The sequence below is a fragment of the Danio rerio genome, chromosome 5 (genome assembly GCF_049306965.1).
Source record: "Danio rerio strain Tuebingen ecotype United States chromosome 5, GRCz12tu, whole genome shotgun sequence".
Taxonomy (NCBI): Eukaryota; Metazoa; Chordata; class Actinopteri; order Cypriniformes; family Danionidae; genus Danio; species Danio rerio.
In genome coordinates, this window is record NC_133180.1 from 50,041,025 (window position 1) to 50,063,868 (window position 22,844).

Consider the following 22,844-nt stretch of genomic DNA (forward strand, 5'->3'; position numbering starts at 1 on the left):
GCAGTAAAGGTCCCAGGGTGCCCCCTTGACCTCCACCTAGGGGCCTCTGACCCTAGCAAGCTACCCAGGGGTCCACCTTTCTCCCTGGACTTGCAGTAGAGGCCCCAGGAAGCCGCCTGTCCCTCCGCCTAGGGGCCTCTGACCCCAGCAAACTACCCAGGGGTCCACCTCTCTCCCTGGACTTGCAGTAGAGGCCGCAGGGTGCCCCCTGGCCCTCCACTTAGGGGCCTCTTACCCCAGCTAGCTACCCATGGGTCCACCTCTCTCCCTAGACTTGCAGTAGAGGCCCCAGGGTGCCCCCTGGCCCTCCACCTATGGGCTTCAGACAACAGCAAGCTACCCAGGGGTCCACCTCTCTCCCTGGACTTGCAGTAGAGGCCCCAGGGTGCCCCCTGGCCCTCCACCTAGGGGCCTCTGACCTTAGGAAGCTACCCAGGGGTCCACCTCTCTCCCTGGACTTGCAGTGTAGACCCTAGGGTGCCCCCTGGCCCTCCACCTAGTTGCCTCTGACCCCAACAAACTACCCAGGGGTCCACCTCTCTCCCTGGACTTGCAGTAGAGGCCCAAGGGTGCCCCCTGGCCCTCCACTTAGGGGCCTCTTACCCCAGCTAGCTACCCATGGGTCCACCTCTCTCCCTAGACTTGCAATAGAGGCCCCAGGGTGCCCCCTGGCCCTCCACCTATGGGCTTCAGACCCCAGCAAGCTACCCAGGGGTCCACCTCTCTCCCTGGACTTGCAGTAGAGGCCCCAGGGTGCCCCCTGGCCCTCCACCTAGGGGCCTTTGACCCCAGCAAGCTACTTAGGGGTCCACCTCTCTCCCTGGACTTGCAGTAGAGGCCCCAGGGTGCCCCCTGGCCCTCCACCTAGGGGCCCCGTACCCCAGCAAGCTACTCAGGGGTCCACCTTACTCCCTGGACTTGCAAAATAGGCCCCAGGGTGCCCCCTGGCCCTCCACCTTGAGGCCTTGTACCCCAGCAAGCTACCCAGGGGTCCACCTCTCTCCCTGGACTTGCACGATAGTCCCCAGGGTGCCCTTTGGCCCTCCACCTAGGGGCCTCTAACATTAGGAAGCTACCCAAGGGTCCACCTCTCTCCCTGGACTTGAAGTATAGGCCCCAGGGTACCCCCTGGCCCTCCACCTATGGGCTTCAGACCCCAGCAAGCTACCCAGGGGTCCACTTCTCTCCCTGGACTTGCAGTAGAGGCCCCAGGGTGCCCCCTGGCCCTCCACTTAGGGGCCTCTTACCCCAGCTAGCTACCCATGGGTCCACCTCTCTCCCTAGACTTGCAGTAGAGGCCCCAGGGTGCCCCCTGGCCCTCCACCTAGAGGCCTCTGACCCCAGCAAGCTACCCAGGGGTCCACCTCTTTACCTGGTCTTGCAGTAGAGGCCCCAGGGTGCCCCCTGACCCTCCAACTAGGGGCCTCTGACCCCAGCAAGCTACCCAGGGGTCCACCTCTCTCCCTGGACTTGCAGTAGAGGCCCCAGGGTGCCCCCTGGCCCTCCACCTATGGGCCTCGTACCCCAGCAAGCTACCCAGGGGTCCACCTCTCTCCCTGGACTTGCAGGATAGGCCCCAGGGTGCCCCCTGGCCCTCCACCTAGGGGCCTCTGACCCCAGCAAGCTACCCAGAGGTCATCCTCTCTCCCTGGACTTGCAGAATAGGCCCCAGGGTGCCCCCTGACCCTCCACCAAGGGGCCTCTGACCCCAGCAAGCTACACAAGGGACCACAACTCTCCCTGGGATTGCAGTAAAGGTCCCAGGGTGCCCCCTTGACCTCCAACTAGGGGCCTCGTACCCCAGCAAGCAACCCAGGGGTCCACCTCTCTCCTTGGACTTGCAGGATAGGCCCCAGGGTGCCCCCTGGCCCTCCACCTAGGGGCCTTTGACCTCAGAAAGCTACCCAGGGGTCCACCTCTCTCCCTGGACTTGCAGTCTAGGCCCCAGGGTACCCCTGTCCCTCCACCTAGTTGCCTCTGACCCCAGCAAGCTACCCAGGGGTCCTCCTCTCTCCCTAGACTTGCAGTAGAGGCCCCAGGGTGCCCCCTGGCCCTCCACCTAGGGGCCTCTAACCTTAGGAAGCTACCCAGGGGTCCACATCTCTCCCGGGATTTGCAGGATAGGCCCCAGGGTGCCCCCTGGCCCTCCACCTAGGGGCCTCTGACCTTAGGAAGCTACCCAGGGGTCCACCTCTCTCCCTGGACTTGCAGTGTAGACCCTAGGGTGCCCCCTGGCCCTCCACCTATTTGCCTCTGACCCCAGCAAGCTACCCAGGGGTCCACCTCTCTCCCTGGACTTGCAGTAGAGGCCCTAGGGTACCTCCTGACCCTCCACCTAGGGGACTCTGACCCCAGGAAGCTACCCAGGGGTCCACCTCTCTCCCTGGACTTGCAGTAGAGGCCCCAGGGTGCCCCCTGGCCCTCCACCTATCGGACTCGTGCCCCAGCAAGCTACCCAGGGGTCCACCTCTCTCCCTGGACTTGCAGGATAGGCCTCAGGGTGCCCCCTGGCCCTCCACCTAGGGGCCTCTGACCTTAGGAAGCTACCCAGGGGTCCACCTCTCTCCCTGGACTTGCAGTAGAGGCCCCAGGGTGCCCCCTGGCCCTCCACCAAGGGGCCTCGTACCCCATCAAGCTACCCAGGGGTCCACCTCTCTCCCTGGACTTGCAGTATAGGCCCCAGGGTACCCCCTTGGCCCTCCACCTAGAGGCCTCTGACCCCAGCAAGCTACCCAGGGGTCCACCTTTCTCCCTGGACTTGCAGTAGAGGCCCCAGGAAGCCCCCTGTCCCTCCGCCTTGGGGCCTCTGACCCCAGCAAACTACCCAGGGGTCCACTTCTCTCCCTGGACTTGCAGTAGAGGCCCCAGGGTGCCCCCTTGCCCTCCACTTAGGGGCCTCTTACCCCATCTAGCTACCCATGGGTCCACCTCTCTACCTAGACTTGCAGTAGAGGCCCCAAGGTGCCCCCTGGCCCTCCACCTAGGGGTCTCTGACCCAAGCAAGCTACCAAGGGGTCCACCTCTCTCCCTGGCCTTGCAGTAGAGGCCCCAGGGTGCCCCCTGGCCCTCCACCTGGAGGCCTTGTACCCCAACAAGCTACCCAGGTGTCCACCTCTCTCCCTGGACTTGCAGTAGAGGCCCCATGGTGCCCCCTGGCCCTCCACCTATGGGCCTCGTACCCCAGCAAGCTACCCAGGGGTCCACCTCTCTCCCTGGACTTGCAGTAGAGGCCCCAGGGTGCCCCCTGGCCCTCCACCTATGGGCCTCGTACCCCAGCAAGCTACCCAGGGGTCCACCTCTCTCCCTGGACTTGCAGGATAGGCCCCAGGGTGCCCCCTGGCCCTCCACCTAGGGGCCTCTGACCCCAGCAAGCTACCCAGAGGTCCACCTCTCTCCCTGGACTTGCAGAATAGGCCCCAGGGTGCCCCCTGACCCTCCACCAAGGGGCCTCTGACCCCAGCAAGCTACACAAGGGACCACAACTCTCCCTGGGATTGCAGTAAAGGTCCCAGGGTGCCCCCTTGACCTCCAACTAGGGGCCTCGTACCCCAGCAAGCAACCCAGGGGTCCACCTCTCTCCTTGGACTTGCAGGATAGGCCCCAGGGTGCCCCCTGGCCCTCCACCTAGGGGCCTTTGACCTCAGAAAGCTACCCAGGGGTCCACCTCTCTCCCTGGACTTGCAGTCTAGGCCCCAGGGTACCCCTGTCCCTCCACCTAGTTGCCTCTGACCCCAGCAAGCTACCCAGGGGTCCTCCTCTCTCCCTAGACTTGCAGTAGAGGCCCCAGGGTGCCCCCTGGCCCTCCACCTAGGGGCCTCTAACCTTAGGAAGCTACCCAGGGGTCCACATCTCTCCCGGGATTTGCAGGATAGGCCCCAGGGTGCCCCCTGGCCCTCCACCTAGGGGCCTCTGACCTTAGGAAGCTACCCAGGGGTCCACCTCTCTCCCTGGACTTGCAGTGTAGACCCTAGGGTGCCCCCTGGCCCTCCACCTATTTGCCTCTGACCCCAGCAAGCTACCCAGGGGTCCACCTTTCTCCCTGGACTTGCAGTAGAGGCCCTAGGGTACCTCCTGACCCTCCACCTAGGGGACTCTGACCCCAGGAAGCTACCCAGGGGTCCACCTCTCTCCCTGGACTTGCAGTAGAGGCCCCAGGGTGCCCCCTGGCCCTCCACCTATCGGACTCGTACCCCAGCAAGCTACCCAGGGGTCCACCTCTCTCCCTGGACTTGCAGTGTAGACCCTAGGGTGCCCCCTGGCCCTCCACCTAGTTGCCTCTGACCCCAGCAAACTACCCAGGGGTCCACCTCTCTCCCTGGACTTGCAGTAGAGGCCCCAGGGTGCCCCCTGGCCCTCCACTTAGGGGCCTCTTACCCCAGCTAGCTACCCATGGGTCCACCTCTCTCCCTAGACTTGCAGTAGAGGCCCCAGGGTGCCCCCTGGCCCTCCACCTATGGGCTTCAGACCCCAGCAAGCTACCCAGGGGTCCACCTCTCTCCCTGGACTTGCAGTAGAGGCCCCAGGGTGCCTCCTGGCCCTCCACCTAGGGGCCTCGTACCCCAGCAAGCTACTCAGGGGTCCACCTTACTCCCTGGACTTGTAAGATAGGCCCCAGGGTGCCCCCTGGCCCTCCACCTAGAGGCCTTGTACCCCAGCAAGCTACCCAGGGGTCCACCTCTCTCCCTGGACTTGCACGATAGTCCCCAGGGTGCCCTCTGGCCCTCCACCTAGGGGCCTCTAACATTAGGAAGCTACCCAAGGGTCCACCTCTCTCCCTGGACTTGAAGTATAGGCCCCAGGGTACCCCCTGGCCCTCCACCTATGGGCTTCAGACCCCAGCAAGCTACCCAGGGGTCCACTTCTCTCCCTGGACTTGCAGTAGAGGCCCCAGGGTGCCCCCTGGCCCTCCACTTAGGGGCCTCTTACCCCAGCTAGCTACTCATGGGTCCACCTCTCTCCCAAGACTTGCAGTAGAGGCCCCAGGGTGCCCCCTGGCCCTCCACCTAGAGGCCTCTGACCCCAGCAAGCTACCCAGGGGTCCACCTCTTTCCCTGGTCTTGCAGTAGAGGCCCCAGGGTGCCCCCTGACCCTCCACCTAGGGGCCTCTGACCCCAGCAAGCTACCCAGGGGTCCACCTCTTTCCCTGGACTTGCAGTAGAGGCCCCAGGGTGCCCCCTGGCCCTCCACCTAAGGGCCTCTGACCCCAGCAAGCTACCCAGGGGTCCACCTCTCTCCCTGGACTTGCAGTAGAGGCCCCAGGGTGCCCCCTGGCCCTCCACCTAGGGGCCTCGTACCCCAGCAAGCTACCCAGGGGTCCACCTCTCTCCCTGGACTTTTAGGATAGGCCCCAGGGTGCCCCCTGGCCCTCCACCTTGGGGCCTCTGACCCCAGTAAGCTACCCAGAGGTCCACCTCTCTCCCTGGACTTGCAGAATAGGCCCCAGGGTGCCCCCTGACCCTCCACCAAGGGGCCTCTGACCCCAGCAAGCTACACAAGGGTCCACAACTCTCTCTGGGATTGCAGTAAAGGCCCCAGGGAGCCCCCTTGACCTTCACCTAGGGGCCTCTGACCCTAGCAAGCTACCCAGGGGTCCACCTTTCTCCCTGGACTTGCAGTAGAGGCCCCAGGGTGCCCCCTGGCCCTCCACTTAGGGGCCTCTTACCCCAGCTAGCTACCCATGGGTCCACCTCTCTCCCTAGACTTGCAGTAGAGGCCCCAGGGTGCCCCCTGGCCCTCCACCTATGGGCTTCAGACCCCAGCAAGCTACCCAGGGGTCCACCTCTCTCCCTGGACTTGCAGTAGAGGCCCCAGGGTGCCCCCTGGCCCTCCACCTAGGGGCCTCTGACCTTAGGAAGCTACCCAGGGGTCCACCTCTCTCCCTGGACTTGCAGTGTAGACCCTAGGGTGCCCCCTGGCCCTACACCTAGTTGCCTCTGACCCCGGCAAGCTACCCAGGGGTCCACCTCTCTCCATGGACTTGCAGTAGAGGCCCTAGGGTACCTCCTGACCCTCCACCTAGGGGACTCTGACCCCAGGAAGCTACCCAGGGGTCCACCTCTCTCCCTGGGCTTGCAGTAGAGGCCCCAGGGTGCCCCCTGGCCCTCCACCTAGGGGCCTCTGACCTCAGCAAGCTACACAAGGGTCCACAACTCTCCCTGGGATTGCAGGATAGGCCCCAGGGTACCCCCTGGCCTTCCACCTATGGGCTACAGACTCCAGCAAGCTACCCAGGGGTCCACCTCTCTCCCTGGGCTTGCAGCATAGGCCCCAGGGTGCCCCTTGGCCCTCCACCTAGAGGCCGCTGACCCCAGCAAGCTACCCAAGGGTCCACCTCTCTCCCTGGACTTAAAGTAGAGGCCCCAAGGTGCCCCTTGGCCCTCCACCTAGGGGCCTCTGACCCCAGCAAGCTACCCAGAGGTCCAACTGTCTCCCTGGACTTGCAGAATAGGCCCCAGGGTGCCCCCTGACCCTCCACCAAGGGGCCTCTGACCCCAGCAAGCTACACAAGGGTCCACAACTCTCCCTGGGATTGCAGTAAAGGTCCCAGGGTGCCCCCTTGACCCCCACCTAGGGGCCTCTGACCCTAGCAAGCTACCCAGGGGTCCACCTTTCTCCCTGGACTTGCAGTAGAGGCCCCAGGAAGCCCCCTGTCCCTCTGCCTAGGGGCCTCTAACCCCAGCAAACTACCCAGGGGTCCACCTCTCTCCCTGGACTTGCAGTAGAGGCCCCAGGGTGCCCCCTGGCCCTCCACTTAGGGGCCTCTTACCCCAGCTAGCTACCCATGGGTCCACCTCTCTCCCTAGACTTGCAGTAGAGGCCCCAGGGTGCCCCCTGGCCCTCCACCTATGGGCTTCAGACCCCAGCAAGCTACCCAGGGGTCCACCTCTCTCCCTGGACTTGCAGTAGAGGCCCCAGGGTGCCCTCTGGCCCTCCACCTAGGGGCCTCTGACCTTAGGAAGCTACCCAGGGGTCCACCTCTCTCCCTGGACTTGCAGTGTAGACCCTAGGGTGCCCCCTGGCCCTCCACCTAGTTGCCTCTGACCCCAGCAAGCTACCCAGGGGTCCACCTCTCTCCCTAGACTTGCAGTAGAGGCCCTAGGGTACCTCCTGACCCTCCACCTAGGGGACTCTGACACCAGGAAGCTACCCAGGGGTCCACCTCTCTCCCTGGGCTTGCAGTAGAGGCCCCAGGGTGCCCCCTGGCCCTCCACCTAGGGGACTCGTACCCCAGCAAGCTACCCAGGGGTCCACCTCTCTCCCTGGACTTGCAGGATAGGCCCCAGGGTGCCCCCTGGCCCTCCACCTAGGGGCCTCTGACCTTAGGAAGCTACCCAGGGGTCCACCTCTCTCCCTGGACTTGATGTATAGGCCCCGGGGTACCCCCTGGCCCTCCACCTATGGGCTTCAGACCCCAGCAAACTACCCAGGGGTCCACCTCTCTCCCTGGACTTGCAGTAAAGGCCCCAGGGTGCCCCCTGGCCCTCCACCTAGAGGTCTCTGACCCCAGCAAGCTACCTAGGGGTCCACCTCTTTCCCTGGACTTGCAGTAGAGGCCCCAGGGTGCCCCCTGGCCCTCCACCTAGGGGCCTCAGACCCCAGCAAGCTACCCAGGGGTCCACCTCTCTCCCTGGACTTGCAGTAGAGGCCCCAGGGTGCCCCCTGGCCCTCCACCTAGGGGCCTCTGACCTTAGGAAGCTACCCAGGGGTCCACCTCTCTCCCTGGACTTGCAGTGTAGACCCTAGGGTGCCCCCTGGCCCTACACCTAGTTGCCTCTGACCCCAGCAAGCTACCCAGGGGTCCACCTCTCTCCATGGACTTGCAGTAGAGGCCCTAGGGTACCTCCTGACCCTCCACCTAGGGGACTCTGACCCCAGGAAGCTACCCAGGGGTCCACCTCTCTCCCTGGGCTTGCAGTAGAGGCCCCAGGGTGCCCCCTGGCCCTCCACCTAGGGGCCTCTGACCTCAGCAAGCTACACAAGGGTCCACAACTCTCCCTGGGATTGCAGGATAGGCCCCAGGGTACCCCCTGGCCTTCCACCTATGGGCTACAGACTCCAGCAAGCTACCCAGGGGTCCACCTCTCTCCCTGGGCTTGCAGCATAGGCCCCAGGGTGCCCCTTGGCCCTCCACCTAGAGGCCGCTGACCCCAGCAAGCTACCCAAGGGTCCACCTCTCTCCCTGGACTTAAAGTAGAGGCCCCAAGGTGCCCCTTGGCCCTCCACCTAGGGGCCTCTGACCCCAGCAAGCTACCCAGAGGTCCAACTGTCTCCCTGGACTTGCAGAATAGGCCCCAGGGTGCCCCCTGACCCTCCACCAAGGGGCCTCTGACCCCAGCAAGCTACACAAGGGTCCACAACTCTCCCTGGGATTGCAGTAAAGGTCCCAGGGTGCCCCCTTGACCCCCACCTAGGGGCCTCTGACCCTAGCAAGCTACCCAGGGGTCCACCTTTCTCCCTGGACTTGCAGTAGAGGCCCCAGGAAGCCCCCTGTCCCTCTGCCTAGGGGCCTCTGACCCCAGCAAACTACCCAGGGGTCCACCTCTCTCCCTGGACTTGCAGTAGAGGCCCCAGGGTGCCCCCTGGCCCTCCACTTAGGGGCCTCTTACCCCAGCTAGCTACCCATGGGTCCACCTCTCTCCCTAGACTTGCAGTAGAGGCCCCAGGGTGCCCCCTGGCCCTCCACCTATGGGCTTCAGACCCCAGCAAGCTACCCAGGGGTCCACCTCTCTCCCTGGACTTGCAGTAGAGGCCCCAGGGTGCCCTCTGGCCCTCCACCTAGGGGCCTCTGACCTTAGGAAGCTACCCAGGGGTCCACCTCTCTCCCTGGACTTGCAGTGTAGACCCTAGGGTGCCCCCTGGCCCTCCACCTAGTTGCCTCTGACCCCAGCAAGCTACCCAGGGGTCCACCTCTCTCCCTAGACTTGCAGTAGAGGCCCTAGGGTACCTCCTGACCCTCCACCTAGGGGACTCTGACACCAGGAAGCTACCCAGGGGTCCACCTCTCTCCCTGGGCTTGCAGTAGAGGCCCCAGGGTGCCCCCTGGCCCTCCACCTAGGGGACTCGTACCCCAGCAAGCTACCCAGGGGTCCACCTCTCTCCCTGGACTTGCAGGATAGGCCCCAGGGTGCTTCCTGGCCCTCCACCTAGGGGCCTCTGACCTTAGGAAGCTACCCAGGGGTCCACCTCTCTCCCTGGACTTGATGTATAGGCCCCGGGGTACCCCCTGGCCCTCCACCTATGGGCTTCAGACCCCAGCAAACTACCCAGGGGTCCACCTCTCTCCCTGGACTTGCAGTAAAGGCCCCAGGGTGCCCCCTGGCCCTCCACCTAGAGGTCTCTGACCCCAGCAAGCTACCTAGGGGTCCACCTCTTTCCCTGGACTTGCAGTAGAGGCCCCAGGGTGCCCCCTGGCCCTCCACCTAGGGGCCTCTGACCCCAGCAAGCTACCCATGGGTCCACCTCTCTCCCTAGACTTGCAGTAGAGGCCCCAGGGTGCCCCCTGGCCCTCCACCTAGGGGCCTCGTACCCCAGCAAGCTACCCAGGGGTCCACCTCTCTCCTTGGACTTTTAGGATAGGCCCCAGGGTGCCCCCTGGCCCTCCACCTAGGGGCCTCTGACCCCAGCAAGCTACCCAGAGGTCCACCTCTCTCCCTGGACTTGCAGAATAGGCCCCAGGGTACCCCCTGACCCTCCACCAAGTGGCCTCTGACCCCAGCAAGCTACACAAGGGTCCACAACTCTCCCTGGGATTGCAGTAAAGGCCCCAGGGTGCCCCCTTGACCTCAACCTAGGGGCCTCTGACCCCAGCAAGCTACCCCGGGGTCCACCTTTCTCCCTGGACTTGCAGTAAAGGCCCCAGGAAGCCCCCTGTCCCTCCGCCTAGGGGCCTCTGACCCCAGCAAACTACCCAGGGGTCCACCTCTCTCCCTGGACTTGCAGTAGAGGCCCCAGGGTGCCCCCTGGCCCTCCACTCAGGGGCCTCTTACCCCAGCTAGCTACCCATGGGTCCACCTCTCTCCCTAGACTTGCAGTAGAGGCCCCAGGGTGCCCCCTGGCCCTCCACCTATGGGCTTCAGACCCCAGCAAGCTACCCAGGGGTCCACCTCTCTCCCTGGACTTGCAGGATAGGCCCCAGGGTGCCCCCTGGCCCTCCACCTAGGGGCCTCTGACCCCAGCAAGCTACCCAGAGGTCCACCTTTCTCCCTGGACTTGCAGAATAGGCCCCAGGGTGCCCCCTGACCCTCCACCAAGGGGCCTCTGACCCCAGCAAGCTACACAAGGGTCCACAACTCTCCCTGGGATTGAAGTAAAGGCCCCGGGGTGCCCCCTTGACCTCCACCTAGGGGCCTCTGACCCTAGCAAGCTACCCAGGGGTCCACCTTTCTCCCTGGACTTGCAGTAGAGGCCCCAGGAAGCCCCCTGTCCCTCCGCCTAGGGGCCTCTGACCCCAGCAAACTACCCAGGGGTCCACCTCTCTCCCTGGACTTGCAGTAGAGGCCGCAGGGTGCCCCCTGGCCCTCCACTTAGGGGCCTCTTACCCCAGCTAGCTACCCATGGGTCCACCTCTCTCCCTAGACTTGCAGTAGAGGCCCCAGGGTGCCCCCTGGCCCTCCACCTATGGGCTTCAGACAACAGCAAGCTACCCAGGGGTCCACCTCTCTCCCTGGACTTGCAGTAGAGGCCCCAGGGTGCCCCCTGGCCCTCCACCTAGGGGCCTCTGACCTTAGGAAGCTACCCAGGGGTCCACCTCTCTCCCTGGACTTGCAGTGTAGACCCTAGGGTGCCCCCTGGCCCTCCACCTAGTTGCCTCTGACCCCAGCAAACTACCCAGGGGTCCACCTCTCTCCCTGGACTTGCAGTAGAGGCCCAAGGGTGCCCCCTGGCCCTCCACTTAGGGGCCTCTTACCCCAGCTAGCTACCCATGGGTCCACCTCTCTCCCTAGACTTGCAATAGAGGCCCCAGGGTGCCCCCTGGCCCTCCACCTATGGGCTTCAGACCCCAGCAAGCTACCCAGGGGTCCACCTCTCTCCCTGGACTTGCAGTAGAGGCCCCAGGGTGCCCCCTGGCCCTCCACCTAGGGGCCTTTGACCCCAGCAAGCTACTTAGGGGTCCACCTCTCTCCCTGGACTTGCAGTAGAGGCCCCAGGGTGCCCCCTGGCCCTCCACCTAGGGGCCCCGTACCCCAGCAAGCTACTCAGGGGTCCACCTTACTCCCTGGACTTGCAAGATAGGCCCCAGGGTGCCCCCTGGCCCTCCACCTTGAGGCCTTGTACCCCAGCAAGCTACCCAGGGGTCCACCTCTCTCCCTGGACTTGCACGATAGTCCCCAGGGTGCCCTTTGGCCCTCCACCTAGGGGCCTCTAACATTAGGAAGCTACCCAAGGGTCCACCTCTCTCCCTGGACTTGAAGTATAGGCCCCAGGGTACCCCCTGGCCCTCCACCTATGGGCTTCAGACCCCAGCAAGCTACCCAGGGGTCCACTTCTCTCCCTGGACTTGCAGTAGAGGCCCCAGGGTGCCCCCTGGCCCTCCACTTAGGGGCCTCTTACCCCAGCTAGCTACCCATGGGTCCACCTCTCTCCCTAGACTTGCAGTAGAGGCCCCAGGGTGCCCCCTGGCCCTCCACCTAGAGGCCTCTGACCCCAGCAAGCTACCCAGGGGTCCACCTCTTTCCCTGGTCTTGCAGTAGAGGCCCCAGGGTGCCCCCTGACCCTCCAACTAGGGGCCTCTGACCCCAGCAAGCTACCCAGGGGTCCACCTCTCTCCCTGGACTTGCAGTAGAGGCCCCAGGGTGCCCCCTGGCCCTCCACCTATGGGCCTCGTACCCCAGCAAGCTACCCAGGGGTCCACCTCTCTCCCTGGACTTGCAGGATAGGCCCCAGGGTGCCCCCTGGCCCTCCACCTAGGGGCCTCTGACCCCAGCAAGCTACCCAGAGGTCCACCTCTCTCCCTGGACTTGCAGAATAGGCCCCAGGGTGCCCCCTGACCCTCCACCAAGGGGCCTCTGACCCCAGCAAGCTACACAAGGGACCACAACTCTCCCTGGGATTGCAGTAAAGGTCCCAGGGTGCCCCCTTGACCTCCAACTAGGGGCCTCGTACCCCAGCAAGCAACCCAGGGGTCCACCTCTCTCCTTGGACTTGCAGGATAGGCCCCAGGGTGCCCCCTGGCCCTCCACCTAGGGGCCTTTGACCTCAGAAAGCTACCCAGGGGTCCACCTCTCTCCCTGGACTTGCAGTCTAGGCCCCAGGGTACCCCTGTCCCTCCACCTAGTTGCCTCTGACCCCAGCAAGCTACCCAGGGGTCCTCCTCTCTCCCTAGACTTGCAGTAGAGGCCCCAGGGTGCCCCCTGGCCCTCCACCTAGGGGCCTTTAACCTTAGGAAGCTACCCAGGGGTCCACATCTCTCCCGGGATTTGCAGGATAGGCCCCAGGGTGCCCCCTGGCCCTCCACCTAGGGGCCTCTGACCTTAGGAAGCTACCCAGGGGTCCACCTCTCTCCCTGGACTTGCAGTGTAGACCCTAGGGTGCCCCCTGGCCCTCCACCTATTTGCCTCTGACCCCAGCAAGCTACCCAGGGGTCCACCTCTCTCCCTGGACTTGCAGTAGAGGCCCTAGGGTACCTCCTGACCCTCCACCTAGGGGACTCTGACCCCAGGAAGCTACCCAGGGGTCCACCTCTCTCCCTGGACTTGCAGTAGAGGCCCCAGGGTGCCCCCTGGCCCTCCACCTATCGGACTCGTACCCCAGCAAGCTACCCAGGGGTCCACCTCTCTCCCTGGACTTGCAGGATAGGCCTCAGGGTGCCCCCTGGCCCTCCACCTAGGGGCCTCTGACCTTAGGAAGCTACCCAGGGGTCCACCTCTCTGCCTGGACTTGCAGTAGAGGCCCCAGGGTACCCCCTGGCCCTCCACCAAGGGGCCTCGTACCCCATCAAGCTACCCAGGGGTCCACCTCTCTCCCTGGACTTGCAGTATAGGCCCCAGGGTACCCCCTTGGCCCTCCACCTAGAGGCCTCTGACCCCAGCAAGCTACCCAGGGGTCCACCTTTCTCCCTGGACTTGCAGTAGAGGCCCCAGGAAGCCCCCTGTCCCTCCGCCTTGGGGCCTCTGACCCCAGCAAACTACCCAGGGGTCCACTTCTCTCCCTGGACTTGCAGTAGAGGCCCCAGGGTGCCCCCTTGCCCTCCACCTATGGGCTTCAGACCCCAGCAAGCTACCCAGGGGTCCACCTCTCTCCCTGGACTTGCAGTAGAGGCCCCAGGGTGCCTCCTGGCCCTCCACCTAGGGGCCTCGTACCCCAGCAAGCTACTCAGGGGTCCACCTTACTCCCTGGACTTGTAAGATAGGCCCCAGGGTGCCCCCTGGCCCTCCACCTAGAGGCCTTGTACCCCAGCAAGCTACCCAGGGGTCCACCTCTCTCCCTGGACTTGCACGATAGTCCCCAGGGTGCCCTCTGGCCCTCCACCTAGGGGCCTCTAACATTAGGAAGCTACCCAAGGGTCCACCTCTCTCCCTGGACTTGAAGTATAGGCCCCAGGGTACCCCCTGGCCCTCCACCTATGGGCTTCAGACCCCAGCAAGCTACCCAGGGGTCCACTTCTCTCCCTGGACTTGCAGTAGAGGCCCCAGGGTGCCCCCTGGCCCTCCACTTAGGGGCCTCTTACCCCAGCTAGCTACTCATGGGTCCACCTCTCTCCCAAGACTTGCAGTAGAGGCCCCAGGGTGCCCCCTGGCCCTCCACCTAGAGGCCTCTGACCCCAGCAAGCTACCCAGGGGTCCACCTCTTTCCCTGGTCTTGCAGTAGAGGCCCCAGGGTGCCCCCTGACCCTCCACCTAGGGGCCTCTGACCCCAGCAAGCTACCCAGGGGTCCACCTCTTTCCCTGGACTTGCAGTAGAGGCCCCAGGGTGCCCCCTGGCCCTCCACCTAAGGGCCTCTGACCCCAGCAAGCTACCCAGGGGTCCACCTCTCTCCCTGGACTTGCAGTAGAGGCCCCAGGGTGCCCCCTGGCCCTCCACCTAGGGGCCTCGTACCCCAGCAAGCTACCCAGGGGTCCACCTCTCTCCCTGGACTTTTAGGATAGGCCCCAGGGTGCCCCCTGGCCCTCCACCTAGGGGCCTCTGACCCCAGCAAGCTACCCAGAGGTCCACCTCTCTCCCTGGACTTGCAGAATAGGCCCCAGGGTGCCCCCTGACCCTCCACCAAGGGGCCTCTGACCCCAGCAAGCTACACAAGGGTCCACAACTCTCCCTGGGATTGCAGTAAAGGCCCCAGGGAGCCCCCTTGACCTTCACCTAGGGGCCTCTGACCCTAGCAAGCTACCCAGGGGTCCACCTTTCTCCCTGGACTTGCAGTAGAGGCCCCAGGGTGCCCCCTGGCCCTCCACTTAGGGGCCTCTTACCCCAGCTAGCTACCCATGGGTCCACCTCTCTCCCTAGACTTGCAGTAGAGGCCCCAGGGTGCCCCCTGGCCCTCCACCTATGGGCTTCAGACCCCAGCAAGCTACCCAGGGGTCCACCTCTCTCCCTGGACTTGCAGTAGAGGCCCCAGGGTGCCCCTGGCCCTCCACCTAGGGGCCTCTGACATTAGGAAGCTACCCAGGGGTCCACCTCTCTCCCTGGACTTGCAGTGTAGACCCTAGGGTGCCCCCTGGCCCTACACCTAGTTGCCTCTGACCCCAGCAAGCTACCCAGGGGTCCACATCTCTCCATGGACTTGCAGTAGAGGCCCTAGGGTACCTCCTGACCCTCCACCTAGGGGACTCTGACCCCAGGAAGCTACCCAGGGGTCCACCTCTCTCCCTGGGCTTGCAGTAGAGGCCCCAGGGTGCCCCCTGGCCCTCCACCTAGGGGCCTCTGACCTCAGCAAGCTACACAAGGGTCCAAAACTCTCCCTGGGATTGCAGGATAGGCCCCAGGGTACCCCCTGGCCTTCCACCTATGGGCTACAGACTCCAGCAAGCTACCCAGGGGTCCACCTCTCTCCCTGGGCTTGCAGCATAGGCCCCAGGGTGCCCCTTGGCCCTCCACCTAGAGGCCGCTGACCCCAGCAAGCTACCCAAGGGTCCACCTCTCTCCCTGGACTTAAAGTAGAGGCCCCAAGGTGCCCCTTGGCCCTCCACCTAGGGGCCTCTGACCCCAGCAAGCTACCCAGAGGTCCAACTGTCTCCCTGGACTTGCAGAATAGGCCCCAGGGTGCCCCCTGACCCTCCACCAAGGGGCCTCTGACCCCAGCAAGCTACACAAGGGTCCACAACTCTCCCTGGGATTGCAGTAAAGGTCCCAGGGTGCCCCCTTGACCCCCACCTAGGGGCCTCTGACCCTAGCAAGCTACCCAGGGGTCCACCTTTCTCCCTGGACTTGCAGTAGAGGCCCCAGGAAGCCCCCTGTCCCTCTGCCTAGGGGCCTCTGACCCCAGCAAACTACCCAGGGGTCCACCTCTCTCCCTGGACTTGCAGTAGAGGCCCCAGGGTGCCCCCTGGCCCTCCACTTAGGGGCCTCTTACCCCAGCTAGCTACCCATGGGTCCACCTCTCTCCCTAGACTTGCAGTAGAGGCCCCAGGGTGCCCCCTGGCCCTCCACCTATGGGCTTCAGACCCCAGCAAGCTACCCAGGGGTCCACCTCTCTCCCTGGACTTGCAGTAGAGGCCCCAGGGTGCCCTCTGGCCCTCCACCTAGGGGCCTCTGACCTTAGGAAGCTACCCAGGGGTCCACCTCTCTCCCTGGACTTGCAGTGTAGACCCTAGGGTGCCCCCTGACCCTCCACCAAGGGGCCTCTGACCCCAGCAAGCTACACAAGGGTCCACAACTCTCCCTGGGATTGAAGTAAAGGCCCCAGGGTGCCCCCTTGACCTCCACCTAGGGGCCTCTGACCCTAGCAAGCTACCCAGGGGTCCACCTTTCTCCCTGGACTTGCAGTAGAGGCCCCAGGAAGCCCCCTGTCCCTCCGCCTAGGGGCCTCTGACCCCAGCAAACTACCCAGGGGTCCACCTCTCTCCCTGGACTTGCAGTAGAGGCCCCAGGGTGCCCCCTGGCCCTCCACTTAGGGGCCTCTTACCCCAGCTAGCTACCCATGGGTCCACCTCTCTCCCTAGACTTGCAGTAGAGGCCCCAGGGTGCCCCCTGGCCCTCCACCTATGGGCTTCAGACTCCAGCAAGCTACCCAGGGGTCCACCTCTCTCCCTGGACTTGCAGTAGAGGCCCCAGGGTGCCCCCTGGCCCTCCACCTAGGGGCCCCGTACCCCAGCAAGCTACTCAGGGGTCCACCTTACTCCCTGGACTTGCAAGATAGGCCCCAGGGTGCCCCCTGGCCCTCCACCTAGAGGCCTTGTACCCCAGCAAGCTACCCAGGGGTCCACATCTCTCCCTGGACTTGCACGATAGTCCCCAGGGTGCCCTCTGACCCTCCACCTAGGGGCCTCTAACCTTAGGAAGCTACCCAAGGGTCCACCTCTCTCCCTGGACTTGAAGTATAGGCCCCAGGGTACCCCCTGGCCCTCCACCTATGGGCTTCAGACCCCAGCAAGCTACCCAGGGGTCCACCTCTCTCCCTGGACTTGCAGTAGAGGCCCCAGGGTGCCCCCTGGCCCTCCACTTAGGGGCCTCTTACCCCAGCTAGCTACCCATGGGTCCACCTCTCTCCCTAGACTTGCAGTAGAGGCCCCAGGGTGCCCCCTGACCCTCCACCTAGAGGCTTCTGACCCCAGCAAGCTACCCAGGGGTCCACCTCTTTCCCTGGTCTTGCAGTAGAGGCCCCAGGGTGCCCCTGGCCTTCCACCTAGGGGCCTCTGACCCCAGCAAGCTACCCAGGGGTCCACCTCTCTCCCTGGACTTGCAGTAGAGGCCCCAGGGTGCCCCCTGGCCTTCCACCTATGGGCCTCGTACCCCAGCAAGCTACCCAGGGGTCCACCTCTCTCCCTGGACTTGTGGGATAGGCCCCAGGGTGCCCCCTGGCCCTCCACCTAGGGGCATCTGACCCCAGCAAGCTACCCAGAGGTCGACCTCTCTCCCTGGACTTGCAGAATAGGCCCCAGGGTGCCCCCTGACCCTCCACCAAGGGGCCTCTGACCCCAGCAAGCTGCACAAGGGTCCACAACTCTCCCTGGGATTGCAGTAAAGGTCCCAGGGTGCCCCCTTGACCTCCACCTAGGGGCCTCTGACCCTAGCAAGCTACCCAGGGGTCCACCTTTCTCCCTGGACTTGCAGTAGAGGCCCCAGGAAGCCGCCTGTCCCTCCGCCTAGGGGCCTCTGACCCCAGCAAACTACCCAGGGGTCCACCTCTCTCCCTGGACTTGCAGTAGAGGCCGCAGGGTGCCCCCTGGCCCTCCACTTAGGGGCCTCTTACCCCAGCTAGCTACCCATGGGTCCACCTCTCTCCCTAGACTTGCAGTAGAGGCCCCAGGGTGCCCCCTGGCCCTCCACCTATGGGCTTCAGACAACAGCAAGCTACCCAGGGGTCCACCTCTCTCCCTGGACTTGCAGTAGAGGCCCCAGGGTGCCCCCTGGCCCTCCACCTAGGGGCCTTTGACCCCAGCAAGCTACTTAGGGGTCCACCTCTCTCCCTGGACTTGCAGTAGAGGACCCAGGGTGCCCCCTGGCCCTCCACCTAGGGGCCCCGTACCCCAGCAAGCTACTCAGGGGTCCACCTTACTCCCTGGACTTGCAAGATAGGCCCCAGGGTGCCCCCTGGCCCTCCACCTTGAGGCCTTGTACCCCAGCAAGCTACCCAGGGGTCCACCTCTCTCCCTGGACTTGCACGATAGTCCCCAGGGTTCCCTTTGGCCCTCCACCTAGGGGCCTCTAACATTAGGAAGCTACCCAAGGGTCCACCTCTCTCCCTGGACTTGAAGTATAGGCCCCAGGGTACCCCCTGGCCCTCCACCTATGGGCTTCAGACCCCAGCAAGCTACCCAGGGGTCCACTTCTCTCCCTGGACTTGCAGTAGAGGCCCCAGGGTGCCCCCTGGCCCTCCACTTAGGGGCCTCTTACCCCAGCTAGCTACCCATGGGTCCACCTCTCTCCCTAGACTTGCAGTAGAGGCCCCAGGGTGCCCCCTGGCCCTCCACCTAGAGGCCTCTGACCCCAGCAAGCTACCCAGGGGTCCACCTCTTTCCCTGGTCTTGCAGTAGAGGCCCCAGGGTGCCCCCTGACCCTCCAACTAGGGGCCTCTGACCCCAGCAAGCTACCCAGGGGTCCACCTCTCTCCCTGGACTTGCAGTAGAGGCCCCAGGGTGCCCCCTGGCCCTCCACCTATGGGCCTCGTACCCCAGCAAGCTACCCAGGGGTCCACCTCTCTCCCTGGACTTGCAGGATAGGCCCCAGGGTGCCCCCTGGCCCTCCACCTAGGGGCCTCTGACCCCAGCAAGCTACCCAGAGGTCCACCTCTCTCCCTGGACTTGCAGAATAGGCCCCAGGGTGCCCCCTGACCCTCCACCAAGGGGCCTCTGACCCCAGCAAGCTACACAAGGGACCACAACTCTCCCTGGGATTGCAGTAAAGGTCCTTGGGTGCCCCCTTGACCTCCAACTAGGGGCCTCGTACCCCAGCAAGCAACCCAGGGGTCCACCTCTCTCCTTGGACTTGCAGGATAGGCCCCAGGGTGCCCCCTGGCCCTCCACCTAGGGGCCTTTGACCTCAGAAAGCTACCCAGGGGTCCACCTCTCTCCCTGGACTTGCAGTCTAGGCCCCAGGGTACCCCTGTCCCTCCACCTAGTTGCCTCTGACCCCAGCAAGCTACCCAGGGGTCCTCCTCTCTCCCTAGACTTGCAGTAGAGGCCCCAGGGTGCCCCCTGGCCCTCCACCTAGGGGCCTCTAACCTTAGGAAGCTACCCAGGGGTCCACATCTCTCCCGGGATTTGCAGGATAGGCCCCAGGGTGCCCCCTGGCCCTCCACCTAGGGGCCTCTGACCTTAGGAAGCTACCCAGGGGTCCACCTCTCTCCCTGGACTTGCAGTGTAGACCCTAGGGTGCCCCCTGGCCCTCCACCTATTTGCCTCTGACCCCAGCAAGCTACCCAGGGGTCCACCTCTCTCCCTGGACTTGCAGTAGAGGCCCTAGGGTACCTCCTGACCCTCCACCTAGGGGACTCTGACCCCAGGAAGCTACCCAGGGGTCCACCTCTCTCCCTGGACTTGCAGTAGAGGCCCCAGGGTGCCCCCTGGCCCTCCACCTATCGGACTCGTACCCCAGCAAGCTACCCAGGGGTCCACCTCTCTCCCTGGACTTGCAGGATAGGCCTCAGGGTGCCCCCTGGCCCTCCACCTAGGGGCCTCTGACCTTAGGAAGCTACCCAGGGGTCCACCTCTCTCCCTGGACTTGCAGTAGAGGCCCCAGGGTGCCCCCTGGCCCTCCACCAAGGGGCCTCGTACCCCATCAAGCTACCCAGGGGTCCACCTCTCTCCCTGGACTTGCAGTATAGGCCCCAGGGTACCCCCTTGGCCCTCCACCTAGAGGCCTCTGACCCCAGCAAGCTACCCAGGGGTCCACCTTTCTCCCTGGACTTGCAGTAGAGGCCCCAGGAAGCCCCCTGTCCCTCCGCCTTGGGGCCTCTGACCCCAGCAAACTACCCAGGGGTCCACTTCTCTCCCTGGACTTGCAGTAGAGGCCCCAGGGTGCCCCCTTGCCCTCCACTTAGGGGCCTCTTACCCCATCTAGCTACCCATGGGTCCACCTCTCTACCTAGACTTGCAGTAGAGGCCCCAAGGTGCCCCCTGGCCCTCCACCTAGGGGTCTCTGACCCAAGCAAGCTACCAAGGGGTCCACCTCTCTCCCTGGCCTTGCAGTAGAGGCCCCAGGGTGCCCCCTGGCCCTCCACCTGGAGGCCTTGTACCCCAGCAAGCTACCCAGGTGTCCACCTCTCTCCCTGGACTTGCAGTAGAGGCCCCAGGGTGCCCCCTGGCCCTCCACCTATGGGCCTCGTACCCCAGCAAGCTACCCAGGGGTCCACCTCTCTCCCTGGACTTGCAGTAGAGGCCCCAGGGTGCCCCCTGGCCCTCCACCTATGGGCCTCGTACCCCAGCAAGCTACCCAGGGGTCCACCTCTCTCCCTGGACTTGCAGGATAGGCCCCAGGGTGCCCCCTGGCCCTCCACCTAGGGGCCTCTGACCCCAGCAAGCTACCCAGAGGTCCACCTCTCTCCCTGGACTTGCAGAATAGGCCCCAGGGTGCCCCCTGACCCTCCACCAAGGGGCCTCTGACCCCAGCAAGCTACACAAGGGACCACAACTCTCCCTGGGATTGCAGTAAAGGTCCCAGGGTGCCCCCTTGACCTCCAACTAGGGGCCTCGTACCCCAGCAAGCAACCCAGGGGTCCACCTCTCTCCTTGGACTTGCAGGATAGGCCCCAGGGTGCCCCCTGGCCCTCCACCTAGGGGCCTTTGACCTCAGAAAGCTACCCAGGGGTCCACCTCTCTCCCTGGACTTGCAGTCTAGGCCCCAGGGTACCCCTGTCCCTCCACCTAGTTGCCTCTGACCCCAGCAAGCTACCCAGGGGTCCTCCTCTCTCCCTAGACTTGCAGTAGAGGCCCCAGGGTGCCCCCTGGCCCTCCACCTAGGGGCCTCTAACCTTAGGAAGCTACCCAGGGGTCCACATCTCTCCCGGGATTTGCAGGATAGGCCCCAGGGTGCCCCCTGGCCCTCCACCTAGGGGCCTCTGACCTTAGGAAGCTACCCAGGGGTCCACCTCTCTCCCTGGACTTGCAGTGTAGACCCTAGGGTGCCCCCTGGCCCTCCACCTATTTGCCTCTGACCCCAGCAAGCTACCCAGGGGTCCACCTCTCTCCCTGGACTTGCAGTAGAGGCCCTAGGGTACCTCCTGACCCTCCACCTAGGGGACTCTGACCCCAGGAAGCTACCCAGGGGTCCACCTCTCTCCCTGGACTTGCAGTAGAGGCCCCAGGGTGCCCCCTGGCCCTCCACCTATCGGACTCGTACCCCAGCAAGCTACCCAGGGGTCCACCTCTCTCCCTGGACTTGCAGGATAGGCCTCAGGGTGCCCCCTGGCCCTCCACCTAGGGGCCTCTGACCTTAGGAAGCTACCCAGGGGTCCACCTCTCTCCCTGGACTTGCAGTAGAGGCCCCAGGGTGCCCCCTGGCCCTCCACCAAGGGGCCTCGTACCCCATCAAGCTAGCCAGGGGTCCACCTCTCTCCCTGGACTTGCAGTATAGGCCCCAGGGTACCCCCTTGGCCCTCCACCTAGAGGCCTCTGACCCCAGCAAGCTACCCAGGGGTCCACCTTTCTCCCTGGACTTGCAGTAGAGGCCCCAGGAAGCCCCCTGTCCCTCTGCCTTGGGGCCTCTGACCCCAGCAAACTACCCAGGGGTCCACTTCTCTCCCTGGACTTGCAGTAGAGGCCCCAGGGTGCCCCCTTGCCCTCCACTTAGGCGCCTCTTACCCCATCTAGCTACCCATGGGTCCACCTCTCTACCTAGACTTGCAGTAGAGGCCCCAAGGTGCCCCCTGGCCCTCCACCTAGGGGTCTCTGACCCAAGCAAGCTACCAAGGGGTCCACCTCTCTCCCTGGCCTTGCAGTAGAGGCCCCAGGGTGCCCCCTGGCCCTCCACCTGGAGGCCTTGTACCCCAGCAAGCTACCCAGGTGTCCACCTCTCTCCCTGGACTTGCACGATAGTCCCCAGGGTGCCCTCTGGCCCTCCACCTAGGGGCCTCTAACCTTAGGAAGCTACCCAAGGGTCCACCTCTCTCCCTGGACTTGCAGTAGAGGCCCCAGGGTGCCCCCTGCCCCTCCACTTAGGGGCCTCTGACCCCAGCTAGCTACCCATGGGTCCACCTCTCTCCCTAGACTTGCAGTAGAGGCCCCAGGGTGCCCCCTGGCCCTCCACCTAGGGACCTCTGACCCCAGCAAGCTACCCAGAGGTCCACCTCTCTCCCTGGACTTGCAGAATAGGCCCCAGGGTGCCCCCTGGCCCTCCACCTAGGGGCCTCTGACCTTAGGAAGCTACCCAGGGGTCCACCTCTCTCCCTGGACTTGCAGTAGAGGCCCCAGGGTGCCCCCTTGCCCTCCACTTAGGGGCCTCTTACCCCAGCTAGCTACCCATGGGTCCACCTCTCTACCTAGACTTGCAGTAGATGCCCCAAGATGCCCCCTGGCCCTCCACCTAGGGGTCTCTGACCCAAGCAAGCTACCAAGGGGTCCACCTCTCTCCCTGGCCTTGCAGTAGAGGCTCCAGGGTGCCCCCTGGCCCTCCACCTAGAGGCCTTGTACCCCAGCAAGCTACCCAGGGGTCCACCTCTCTCCCTGGACTTGCACGATAGTCCCCAGGGTGCCCTCTGGCCCTCCACTTAGGGGCCTCTAACCTTACGAAGCTACCCAAGGGTCCACCTCTCTCCCTGGACTTGCAGTAGAGGCCCCAGGGTGCCCCCTGGCCCTCCACTTAGGGGCCTCTTACCCCAGCTAGCTACCCATGGGTCCACCTCTCTCCCTAGACTTGCAGTAGAGGCCCCAGGGTGCCCCCTGGCCATCTACCTAGAGGCCTCTGACCCCAGCAAGCTACCCAGGGGACCACCTCTTTCCCTGGACTTGCAGTAGAGGCCCCAGGGTGCCCCCTGGCCCTCCACCTAGGGGCCTTTGACCCCAGCAAGCTACCCAGGGGTCCACCTCTCTCCCTGGACTTGCAGTAGAGGCCCTAGGGTACCTCCTGACCCTCCACCTAGGGGACTCTGACCCCAGGAAGCTACCCAGGGGTCCACCTCTCTCCCTGGACTTGCAGTAGAGGCCCCAGGGTGCCCCCTGGCCCTCCACCTAGGGGACTCGTACCCCAGCAAGCTACCCAGGGGTCCACCTCTCTCCCTGGACTTGCAGGATATGCCCCAGGGTGCCCCCTGGCCC